At 38.5% G+C, this 13,043-nt stretch overlaps 1 protein-coding gene across 9 annotated transcripts in view; it reads left to right on the forward strand.

Annotated features, from left to right (window-relative positions):
- Window positions 1-13,043, forward strand: part of Faf1 (Fas associated factor 1) — a 372,980-nt gene that overhangs the window by 34,425 nt on the left and 325,512 nt on the right. For 3 of the 9 annotated variants that reach the window (XM_087660189.1, XM_087660187.1, XM_087660190.1), the window contains exon 2: window positions 1,756-1,812. The gene's annotated coding sequence lies outside the window, so the exon portion shown is untranslated. 9 annotated transcript variants of the gene reach the window in all.

Consider the following 13,043-nt stretch of genomic DNA (forward strand, 5'->3'; position numbering starts at 1 on the left):
TTGGTCAAGAAGAGCATATACATTGATGGTTCCATAGGATTATAATAGAGCTGAAAAAAATGTGGTGCCAGGTTTGTACTGTTGGCATAACCCTGTCAATCATGATTTGTTATTGTTTTGAGTATTACTTAAGTTACTGATGTTTCCTTAAGGAATTTTACATCTTTGATGAGGATGATTGCCATGGATCTGGAGCAATTCTAGACCTATCTGGTGCTGCATGCCAATTAGATGAGACTGGAACAGTATGTATGTGAGCTGCACTAGTACTTGGTGATATACATAGACTTAATCTTTCTTCTTGGAGACATGCTCCTGCTAGTGGCTCAGGCTGGCCTTCCTTTGTAGCATTAGCTGGCTTCAACATGGTCATCTTGCTCCTATCTCCTAAGTGCTAGAATTACACATGTGTATTGCCATATGTGGCTTATGCTGTACTAGGAATTAGTCCCAGGGCCTTATGTATGCTAATCATGCACTCTTCCAATTTAGTTACATCCCAGCCCCTGAGGAGACTTTGGAGAGCACTATCTACAACATTTTCTAATAGCTTTTCCAATCTGAAAATACTTAGTAAAGGAATTTTAAAATATGTTCTCTCAGGGCTGGAAAGATGGCTCACCTGTTAAGAGCACTTGTTGCTCTCCCCAAGGATTGGGTTTTGATTCCTAGCACCCACATGGTGATTTACAACCTCAGTAACTGCAGTTCTAGAGATCCAATAACCTCTTCTGACCATTGTGGGCACCAGGCATAAAAATGGTATTCATACATATATGCAGGCAAGCCATTCAGACATAAAATAATAAACAAGTCTAATAAAAATTATAAAAAAGAAATATATTCTCAGCTAAGTTGGTATAGTGTAAAATCTGATTTTCCTTATACACCCCTATCATTGGTTAAGCCATACTTCATTTGCTTATTTTAGAGGCCATGAAACTGCCACTGTAACTTGCTTATAGTCTTATTTCATAAGTGCTACTCTCGGACTACAATGTATCTGCTAGTACTTCTGCCACACTGTGGACTCCATTAGTCAAGGAAGTGTTATACTCAGTACCACATAGAAGATAACAACCCTGGGAGCCACACTTCACACACTTTACCTTCATATGTCTCAGCCTTAGCTGAATGTTTTCTTATCCATAGCAAGGCCAATCCAGCTGCTGCCATGCAAAATGGCACACAAATGCAGCATAGGGAAGAATGGCTGTATTTGGGTTGTCCTCATTGCTCCACTCTCAGATGCCCTATCTCTTAGACCATATAGAAGGTGATATGCTAGATTCATCTTTGGTTCTAATCTGTCCTTATTTGGGGGTAGTTGTGTTTCATGACTTTTCTTGGGGAGCTGTGAAGAAATTCAATTTGGCCAAGAAAACAATTCTGCTTAAGTCTAGCTTAGTGAACCAGTGAGTTTATTGGGGTTACTTAAAGGCGCATGAGCAGCTCTTTAGTAGAGCTGTCAACAAGTTACACAGATAATGTAATTTTCCACTGCAGTCATCCAGTGATTTAGCTTTCGTGAGTCATATGAGATGAAGCTTTTTTGGTGATGCAGTTGCCCAAGAGTCACCTATGCTGCTGTAAGTAGCCCCAGCAAACTCATGGGTTTATCAACTGAGACTTGGGTGGGTATTGTTAATGCCCATTGGCATGAATATGTTTGTTTTTGAGCAACTAGGAGAAAGATTGTGCAACAGCAGAAATATACTAAGTATAATATCCATCTCTCTCTTTTAACTCATTTAGGAGGGATCAGGAATGGACAGAGAGAAAGCTAGGTAACTTTATGAAGCAAATAATAAGGTAAGATATAGTTAAGTGGAAAGAAGTCACTACAGACAACCACTTGGGAGAAAAAGAGAAGGACCTGCTGTCACGATCCTCATGCATGTGTTTTGTGCCATTCATCTGAGATACCTGAAATAACTAGTTAATGTGCTAATAGTTTTTACAGATTTTAGAGTATTTGAATAGATTTCCCTAATTGATTGTTCCTAATCCAAAAGTCTACAATCTGATGCCCCAAAATGTAAAACATTTTGACTATCTGATACAGAACAGATTTCAGCATTGGGACTTACCTGGATTCTCAGAATAGAGGTATTCAATGGATGAAGGACTTTCAGTTTTAAAATCTGAGTCCTTTTTCTTTTCCTTTTCTTCTTCCTCCTCCTCCTTCTCTTTCTCTTCTTTTTATTGGTACTTGTTAAATGAAATGTAAAACATAAAGTAAAACTTTCAGATTATTTTGTTTTGATGCACAAAGTCCAGTAGTTTTGGAGAAAAGTTTAATAGTAGGTTGGGCATGAAGACATTAAGAATTATGGTGGCATTTGGAGGAAAACATTGATTTCAGTCAAATAGTTTTGTTTAGAAGAGAAGTTATATCAAAAAAAATACACTTGACTGGTCTGTATCATTTTGTGTACTTATATGCCTATGGTATCATGAGCAAAAGTCCCTCTTTGATGTATTTGAAAATGAATAGAAAGTTCTAACTTAAGGATACTTCTAGGATTTAATTATAGTTATTAATATTTGTTTTTGATATTTCTATGAAACATCTTCAAGTAATGAGAAAGGTTGGTTTTCTCATCATAAATTTATGATCTGATCCTTTGCTCTGTATATGTAAGCATTATACTTCATATTTGTTATTGTTAAGTGATAATGTTCTGGGAAAGTGGCTCATAATAGCAGCTTCATAGAGGATTGATATTTTAAAAATGATTTATTTTTATTTTATGTATATGCCTACTTTGCCTGCATGCATTATCTGTACCACATGTGTAGCTGGTACCCATGTTGGCCAGAAAAATGTACCATCAGATCTTTTGGAACTGGAGTTGCAGATCAGTATTAGCCACCGTGTGATTACTTAGAATTGAGCTACTTTTAATTACTTGCCCATCTCTCCAATCCTGAGGTGAATCTTTTTAACGAGAATTGTGTATATGTGTGTTTGTTTATGAACATGCACATGTGAATGCAGGGCCTCGTGTTGCCCAGGCTGGCCTTAAACTACCCATGTATTGACCTTGAACTTTTGATCCTCTGCTCTTGAACTACTGACTTTCAACTCCTGACTCTATAGTGTTGGGATTACTTATTAACCAGAATATTAATTTACAAAGGAGTGGATACTTTCATGTTGAGCATAATATTTGTAACATTATTTATGATGCCTTCTTCTGGCATTAGCATACCAGAGAAACCAGTTTGGCCATCAGTAGGTGAATTTGGTAAGCAATGAAGCAGAATAAACTATATGAATTGTTTGTGAGATGGCAAGTCTAGAGAAATTCCTGCTCCATTTCTAGTGTTTCAATATTCACACCATTGTTTAGTATTCTTCTAGGTGGTGTGAGTGCTCGAGTGCGTGAGTGTGTATGTAAGCGTAAGAGAGACACACACAGAGAGACACACTGAGAGAAATATATACAGTCTCACTATACAGCCTCTGGCCTGGAACATTATTTGTAGACTAGGTTCACCTTGAACTCCCAAGAGATCTGTATGCCTCTGCCTCCAAGGTTCTCGGACTAAAGGTGTGCACTGCTACACCTGGCTCTCTTAGTATTTTAAATACTATAGCTTTTAATTTTTCAAACCCTACTTTTAATAATGTTTCTTAAATGCTTTAACCTCTCTTCTAGCCTACCACCCGTCAGAGGTAGTGGAAAAGAAAGCTTATTATGATACGGAGGAAAGTGGACCTCTTTAGAAATGGTTCTTCAGAGCAAATCCCATCTGTGTTGTCAGGAAAACAGCAGTTCAGTTCAAAGGTCAGCAGGGGCAGTTTGATCCATTCACAAACACTTCACAGATACACCCCAGCAGTTGAGCATAATATTTGTAACTTTATTTATGATGCCTTCTTCTGGCGTTAGCATACCAGAGAAATAGCAGTAGTGGTGGCAGGATCTAGCAGGGGCACCAGTCAGCAGGAGGGATTTGGACCAGGAGACACCAGAAGTTCTTTGCTGTGCCTCTCAATGATGTGGTGAAGATCACTCGAGATCAAGAAGTTTTGCAGAGCTGGCTGTACCAGCAGACCAAACCCTTGTCACCGTCTGTTGGGTCCTATTTATACTCTCTCCAAACATCACATGTCCTCTACTGGTCTTATCTCACGACCATGTCTTACCTTACTCAGCAGGTGAGTCTATCAGCTGACATCACTTGGCCACTTAAAGTCTTTGGAAGTGGCAAGTAGCCACAGAATCTCTTGGAAATTTTTAGTATGTTTCTCTCTATGAAGTCACGACAAATGGAGCTTAACAACACATGTAAGGTGAACTAATACATGTGTGTTGTTATCGAAGAATCCTTCATCATTCATCCTTTCACATGCTTGCTTTAGCAAAACAACCTTTCACTTGAGTCTGCTTCAGCAAAACTTGTTCCTTCATGTGTCTGCTTTAGCAAAACACCATCCAACACAACCGACTTTTCCAAAGAACCCTTAAGTTTTCCACTTCAAGATGGAAAACTTCTAGTTTCCATCTCTAGTGACTATTTTGGAAAATAATAGACAAATTCTAATTTTAAGATTCTCTTCTTTTTTTCCCCTCACTCCCTCCTCTTCTCTCCTTCCCCCCTTTCTTCCCTGGGTTGGGTTATAGCTCAAGCTTGTCTCAAGCGTGTTATAAAGCAGAGGATCATCTTGATCATCATCATCATCATTAATTTATGTATATGAGTGTCACCTGTATGCATGTCTGTGCACCATGTGTTTCTTGGAAGCCATAAAGGGTGCAGGACTTGTTGGGCTTGGAGTTACAGGCAGTTGGAAGCAACCATGTAGATGGTGGAAATTGAACCTTAGTCCTGTGGAAGATCAGCAAGTGCTTTTAACCAATGAGCAATCTTTCCAGCCTCAATTATTATTTTTTAATTATGAGCATTTGTGTGTTTGTGTGTGGGGGTGTATGCAAGTGAGTGTAAGTGCATTGATTTCCTGGAGTAGGAGTTACAAGTGGTTTGAATTGATGTGGGTATTGGAACTGAAGTTGGGTCCTCTGGAAGGCCAGGAAGTGCTTTTAACCATTAAGACATCTCCCCAGAACTCTTTCTTTTTTTGGTTATAAAGTTATATAACAAATATATAATTATTAAAATCCTGTATTTTGGGGTTGGGGATTTAGCTCAGCAGTAGAGCGCTTGCCTAGTGAGCGCAAGGCCCTGGGTTCGGTCCCCAGCTCCGAAAAAAAGAAAAAAGAGAAAAAAAAATCCTGTATTTTTTTATATATTATTAGTCAAATGTACTATTATAGTTGCCCTGTTCATGAAAAGAATGAAAATTAAGTACTTTGGGATTTCATTAATAAAAACTATGTAGAAATGTTATGGTTTGCAATTTGTAAGGATGTTTAGAGACATGTTTTAAAAGATCTTGCAACACATAAAACTATGTAGCTGTTAACTGACAACTTTTCCCAAGAACATTAAATTTCATTGGATTTTTTTAATTTAAAAATTTATTCTCCCTCTTCTTCCCTTCCCCTTCTCCTTCTACTTCTCGTGTGTGTGTGTGTGTGTGTGTGTGTGTGTGTGTGTGTATGTGTGTGTGTGTGTGTGTGTGTGCATGCATGCCAAATTGCATTCGTGAAGGTCATACAATCTTGCAGGAGTGGGTTCTTGTTTTTCTCCATGTGGGTCCAGGGATCAGGTTGTCAGGCTTGGTGCCAAGCTGCAACATTTTAGCACCTTGAGAACATTTTAGATTACTATAGTATCGGATAATTTTTTGTTACTGTGTGGAAGCATCACCTGTTAATAAAAAGCTTATAGGAAAAAGTAGAATAACAGAGTAATAATAGAAATAGAAGGTAGGACATCCAGCAAGAGGCAGGTGGTGGTTGTAAGGGGAGGATGTGTGAAACTGGGAAAGAGTCAAACTTGGGGAAATTTCCTACTCAGGTTTAGAAGTACGAAATTGAGAAGAGGTAATTAGCTGCGTGGCAGACACAGAATAGTATAAACGTGTTAATATAAATTATGAGCTAGTCGGGAAGCAAGCCTAGCTTGGCCTAGGTATTTATTCATAAATAAAGTAGAGCCTCTAAGTTGAATTTTCTGGAACTGAGGCTCAGGTGGAAAAGCCTGTGGTTATAGGTTACAGATAAAATTATAACCATCTCAAGCAGGATCTCTCCTTTTAGTAGGAGCTAGGTAATTAGATTACAAGAACATAGGGTTTAGCTTATTTTTGTAAAGATTCTGTTAACAAAAATAAAAGGAAACAAACATAAATATACTTTAATACTCAGTGGATCTTAACCTGTGGGTTGCAACCCCTTTGGGAGAGTGGCATGACCTTTTTATAGGGTTCTCATTAAGACCATCAGAAATCATAGATATTTATATTATGATTCATAACAGAAGCAAAATTACAGCTATGAAATAGCAATGAAAATAATTTTATGGTTGAGGTCACCACAACAGGCGGGACTATAATAAAGGATTAAGAACCATTGCTCTAAATACTAATGGTCATTTTTTTGTTTCTTACTTGTTTTCAGTGTTTTAAAGTTTGCTATGTTATAGAAATATCCGATCTTTATCTAACTTTTTCTCTTATGGTTGTAGAGATCAAATCTGGAGCCTTGCACAGAGTAGGCAAGCATTCCATTACTGAACTACATTCCCAGCCTCAAAAGCTGCAATACCACATATGATAACTTACAGTGGTTTAAACCTCCTTTTCAGCTTTTTTATTGGGTAAATTCAATAAAACTTTAGTTTGAATTTTGAATTGTAATCTTTTTTCCTGCTGTTTGTATATATCTAGATACCTTTTCATGTTGCTGGACAGCAAGCTGAAACTCCCAGTCAGCTATGTGGCTGAGTTTGTATAATGGATACTCTATAGGTCACATTATACTGCTAAGCTATAATATGTTGTAGATGGTGGATACATTTTGATACAATATTTACAGTGGGTATACTGGAATATAATCCCACTGTGCATCCAAGAGCATCAGTACATATATATGTACATAGAATATATCAAGCAAAGAATGTTAGTCCTAGCTAAGGTACATAATAGTACATAATATTTATAAAAACAGATAAATTATATAAAAGAGAAAATGAGAAAAGTACTAGTCTTAGTTTGGGTTACTATTGCTATGGTGAAACACCCTGACCAAAAGCAACTTGGGGAAGAAAGGGTGTATTTGGAAATGCTTCCACATCTTTAGTAACATCAAAGGAAATTACTATAGAAACTCAAACAGGGAGAGAACCCGGAGGCAGGAGCTAACGCAGAGGCCATGGAGGAGTGCTGCTTGCTGGCTTGCTCACCGTGGCTTGCTTAGCTTCCTTTCTTATAGAACCCAGGACCAACAGCTCTGGGTAGTACTGTCCCTAGTGAGCTGGGTCCTCCCACATCAGTCATCATTCTGGTGGTGCCATTTTGTCAGTTGAGGCTTCTTCTTCCAAAATAACTCTAGCTGTGTCAGAAATTGATATAAAGCTAGCCAGCATAGTGCTCATAAAGGGAGACATTATTTTTCTCATTATAGGTAATATTCAAAGACAGAACAATTTACTTTAGGTTGTCTGTTAACATATTCCAAACCTCTCTTCTTTTTACTGTGATAAAATAAAAATAGCTTCTATTCACCTGCCACACATCCATCCGTCATAACCACTTAACACAGAGAATTACAAAGAAAAAAGCAAACCTCATTAATCCACTTAATGTAAAGATGGCATTTATTTAAAAACAACTCAAAGTAGTCAACATGAAAAAGAAACGTGTGTCTCAAGATTGTGAGATGCAATTTCTTTTTACATGCAAGACAGTCTTTAGTTTTCATTCATTCATTTAGTTACTTTAGAGCCTTTTGGGTTGAAAAAGTTGGAAGAATTTTTTTTCTAAAGTATTCCTTTAGAGGCTTTATTATGATGAAATGCATTATAATTTCCCCAGAAATGGGATTGTTTGACATGAAAGTTGTTTTTCCATACATTTCTCAGATAGTTAAAATTCTTTGACAGGTACTGGAACTATTTCATAAGAAAGAATAAAATCTGGAGAGACAACTGGAAAGTGTTAATGTAGTATAATATCTCTGTGAACCATACAAAGTATGGGATACTACATGTCCCTATCAGTATCAGCTGCATGCGTCTTTTAAAATGAGTGGACCATCTTAAATATATAAGGTGAGGCATCCTAGAGTACTCAGAGGGAGACTGAAGGATATTGCTGAACAGATCTTTAAAGGAAGCTCTAATAGCAATCAGTTATTTCCAGGTACATCAGAGAATAAGGCTCAAGAATATTTAGAGAGATATCTAGCTCCCAAAATATGAAAAAGTCATAATATTTGGGTGCAATCCTAGGTTATCAAGCATACAAGAACAGAAAAGTATTGACACATAATCACAAGAAATTCAATCAGTACTCAATCTATATATAACTATAAATAGACTTATAAATAGACTTAGTAGAAATGGTCATTGAACGATACTGTATATCTTTCTTTTACAACTGCAATTCCCCTCCTTTTTCTAGTCATGCCCTCTCCCCTTTTTTCTGTTTCCCCATCCACTCTTCCTCCATTTCTCTTCAGAAAAGGGCAAGCTTCCCGTGAATATTAACCAAATATGACATATCAAGTTTCAGCAAGACTAGGCATCTCCCCTTGTATCAAGGCTGAACTGGGCAAGGCAACCCAGAATGAGGAACAGGGTCTCAAAAGCAGGCAAAAGAATCAGGGACATCCTCTGTTCCCACTGTTAGGAGTCCCATAAGAAGACCAAGCTACACAGCTGTAACATATATGGTCTCTAGGTCAGTCTTAGGCAGGCTCCCTGGTTGTCAATTCAGTCTCTGTTAACCCCTATGAGTTCAAGTTGGTTTTCTTGTAGTGTCATGACCCCTCTGGCTCCTACAATTCTTCCTCTCTTCAGTAGGATTTCCCAAACACTGTCTAATATTTGACAATGAGTCTCTTAATCAGTTGCTGGATAAAGTTTCTCTGATTGCAACAATCTATAAATATCACAGAATATCTTTAGGCATCATTTCATTGGTGGCCCCCAATCCCCCAACCCGGACCACCCCAGTCATGTTTGGCTCTATTCTAGGTCTCTGAGCTATCCAGCCTCAGAGTCCTGAACCTCCAGCCAGTGTCAGCGGTGGGATTCCTCTCATGGCACCTCTCATGGCAGGAGTCTCTTGGTTGGCCACTCCCACAATTTCTTTGCTACCTTTACCCAGCACACCTTGTAGGCAGGACAAATTGCAGGTTGAAAATTTTGTTGCTGGATCGATGTCCTAGTCCCTCCACTGTAAAGTCTTGCCTGGTTACAGGAGATGACTTGTTTAGGCTCCATATTCCCCATTGCTAGGAGTCTTAGCTAGATTCACCTTTGTAGATTCCTGGGAGTTTTCATTGCACATGTTTCTAGCTCATCTCTGTGATGCTCCCCAGTTCCAGTCATCTCTCCCAATACTCTCTACCGCCATCCTCTCCCCGTCAGATAAATGCATGCTAAAAACAAACTGAAATTCCAACCTCAGTAAAAATGGTACACCTTAAGAAGATGAGTAACAAATGCTGGCACGGGTAAAGATTAATTTTATTTCTGTGTGGCAGCTCCATAATTAAGTGGCTGAACACCATAGCAATCTAATTAAGGCACTTACCAGTGGTTGGTTGATTCTTTTTATTTGGGTGTCTTTGTTTAGAAGTTATATATGTAGTTGGGCTGGTCTCCTCAATATCTGGGCTCAGGTGTGATTCACGTGTATTTATTTTGATATCTTATCATAGAATCATAGAGGAACCCCTCCCACCTCAAAAATATCTTAGGATAATTGATGGCATTTAGAAGTAGAAGTAGAACTCATGACACTTTTGAAGACAAAGACATATGGTCAAAGTTACCATACCACTACACTCTATTTTGGTTTCCCTAGGAAAAGGATCAAATCATATATTCAAGCTCATTGTAAATGGAAGAAAACCCTTAGTGGGAGGACCTGTATGTGTGGAAAGTTGAAGAATTGGATTCAGTATCACATCTCTTTTATCCTGTGGTCACTAGTGTCGGCCATTTGAGCATAATGTGCTGTAAATTTTATGTCCTGTTTTGGTTGAAAGATGTTAAACTATTTAAAATGAATGTTGAGGCAACATAAAAAATCACCACATGGTCTTGTTAAAAAATATTTTATCATATACCAACTTCCTGTATATATATATAGTATATTCAAAATATAATAAATAAATAATAATCTATAATGTCTCCTGAAGTCCTGACAATAGTGCAGTTTCCCTAATTTTAGCAAATTTTCTTTTTCTTTTTCTTTTTTCTTTTTTAACTTGAATTTCTTCCTTTCTTTATTACCTTACTGTGCCATCTAGTGCTTATAGCACTATACTGAAGAGGATAATGAACAACCCTTTTTTCTTCTTGATTTCAGAGAGTTTACTTTGCGTTTTTCTCCATTTGGAATAATGTTGGCTGGTGTTTTTTTTTTATTAATTTTTTTTATTAACTTAAGTATTCCTTATTTACATTTCAAGTGTTATTCCCTTTCCTGGTTTCTGGGCCACCATCCCCCTAACCCCTCCCCCTCCCCTTCTTTATGGGTGTTCCCCTCCCCATCCTCCTCCCATTGCCGCCCTCCCCCCAACAATCACGTTCACTGGGGGTTCAGTCTTAGAAGGACCAAGGCTTCCCCTTTCACTGGTGATCTTACTAGGATATTCATTGCTACCTATGAGGTCAGAGTCCAGGGTCAGTCCATGTATAGTCTTTAGGTAGTGGCTTAGTTCCTAGAAGCTCTGGTTGCTTGGCATTGTTGTACATATGGGGTCATGAGCCCCTTCAAGCTCTTCCAGTTCTTTCACTGATTCCTTCAGTGGGGGTCCTATTCTCAATTCAGTGGTTTGCTGCTGGCTTTCGCCTCTGTGTTTGCTGTATTCTGGCTATGTCTCTCGGGAGAGATCTACATCCGGCTCCTGTCGGCCTGCACTTCTTTGCTTCATCCATCTTGTCTAATTGGGTGGCTGTATATGTATGGGCCACATGTGGGGCAGGCTCAGAATGGGTGTTCCTTCTGTCTCTGTTTTAATCTTTGCCTCTCTATTCCCTGCCAGGGGTATTCTTGTTCCCCTTTTAAAGAAGGAGTGAAGCATTCACATATTGACCATGCGTCTTGAGTTTCATTGGTTCTAGGCATCTAGGGTAATTCAAGCATTTGGGCTAATAGCCACTTATCAATGAGTGCATACCATGTGTGTTTTTCTGTGATTGGGTTACCTCACTCAGGATGATATTTTCCAGTTCCGACCATTTGCCTACGAATTTCATAAAGTCATTGTTTTTGATAGCTGAGTAATATTCCATTGTGTAGATGTACCACATTTTCTGTATCCATTCCTCTGTTGAAGGGCATCTGGGTTCTTTCCAGCTTCTGGCTATTATAAATAAGGCTGCGATGAACATAGTGGAGCACGTGTCTTTTTTATATGTTGGGGCATCTTTTGGGTATATGCCCAAGAGAGGTATAACTGGGTCCTCAGGCAGTTCAATGTCCAATTTTCTGAGGAACCTCCAGACTGATTTCCAGAATGGTTGTACCAGTCTGCAATCCCACCAACAATGGAGGAGTGTTCCTCTTTCTCCGCATCCTCGCCAGCATCTGCTGTCACCTGAGTTTTTGATCTTAGCCATTCTCACTGGTGTGAGGTGAAATCTCAGGGTTGTTTTGATTTGCATTTCCCTTATGACTAAAGATGTTGAACATTTCTTTAGGTGTTTCTCAGCCATTCGGCATTCCTCAGCTGTGAATTGTTTGTTTAGCTCTGAACCCCATTTTTAATAGGGTTATTTGTCTCTCTGCGGTCTAACTTCTTGAGTTCTTTGTATATTTTGGATATAAGGCCTCTATCTGTTGTAGGATTGGTAAAGATCTTTTCCCAATCTGTTGGTTGCCGTTTTGTCCTAACCACAGTGTCCTTTGCCTTACAGAAGCTTTGCAGTTTTATGAGATCCCATTTGTCGATTCTTGATCTTAGAGCATAAGCCATTGGTGTTTTGTTCAGGAAATTTTTTCCAGTGCCTATGTGTTCCAGATGCTGCCCTAGTTTTTCTTTTATTAGTTTGAGTGTGTCTGGTTTGATGTGGAGGTCCTTGATCCACTTGGACTTAAGCTTTGTACAGGGTGATAAAATTTTATTTTTCTTATTGGCAGTATAAAATTGTAATTATATATTGCATGTATGGCTATATCTCTGGTCTCTCGGTGAGGAGAGGTACTAACACTTCTTGGGATGGAAGTAACTTTCAGGATAGTTTTGTAAAATGTACATTCTAGATTTCTCTACTTATTTATGCTGTCACTTGACTTGTTCTTTTGTTCTTTAAATCTAGATCCTTGGTTAGAATAGTTGAACATTTTTGATATATATGCTTCATGGTTGATATTGATCTTAGGCTTTCTTGTCTTTTATCATAGCAGGAAGCTTTTAGTCTGTCATTTTCTCACTGCTTGTGATACTTGGTTTGATCATTTGGCCCAGATGATGACTTGCTGGCAATTAGCAAGTAATGTGCTAATCTGGGGCAATACTTTGGAATTTTCTAGATGAAAATTCATTTAAGGCTGGTCATGGTGAATAACAGCCAGCACTTGGGAGGCAGAGGCCAGCTATTTTCTCTGAGTTTGAGGCCAGCCTGGTTTACATTGCAAGTTCCGGGATAGTCAGAGCTATATAGTAGAGAGACCTTGTCTCAAGAAATAACCATAAAAATCATTTTAAAAAGAACTGACTTCTTTGAAGTCCTCCATTGACTTCTTCAGGGAACCCTTCCTTCCAGTACCTGCTCCCCTTAAAACCCTGGAAATTCTCCTCTGCTTTCCTGAGAAAACAACCTTGGCAGGTTGGAATGATCTTTTCTCTTTTTACCACCCCATCCCAAAAAGAATCAACATGGATTGGACAGAGTTTATTAATTTAGTATTTTATTCAGCTATTTCATTTAACTTTTTATGTGTAGGAAAGATG

This window comes from Rattus norvegicus, chromosome 5, assembly GCF_021556685.1.
Source record: "Rattus norvegicus strain SHRSP/BbbUtx chromosome 5, alternate assembly SHRSP_T2T, whole genome shotgun sequence".
Lineage (NCBI taxonomy): Eukaryota > Metazoa > Chordata > Mammalia > Rodentia > Muridae > Rattus > Rattus norvegicus.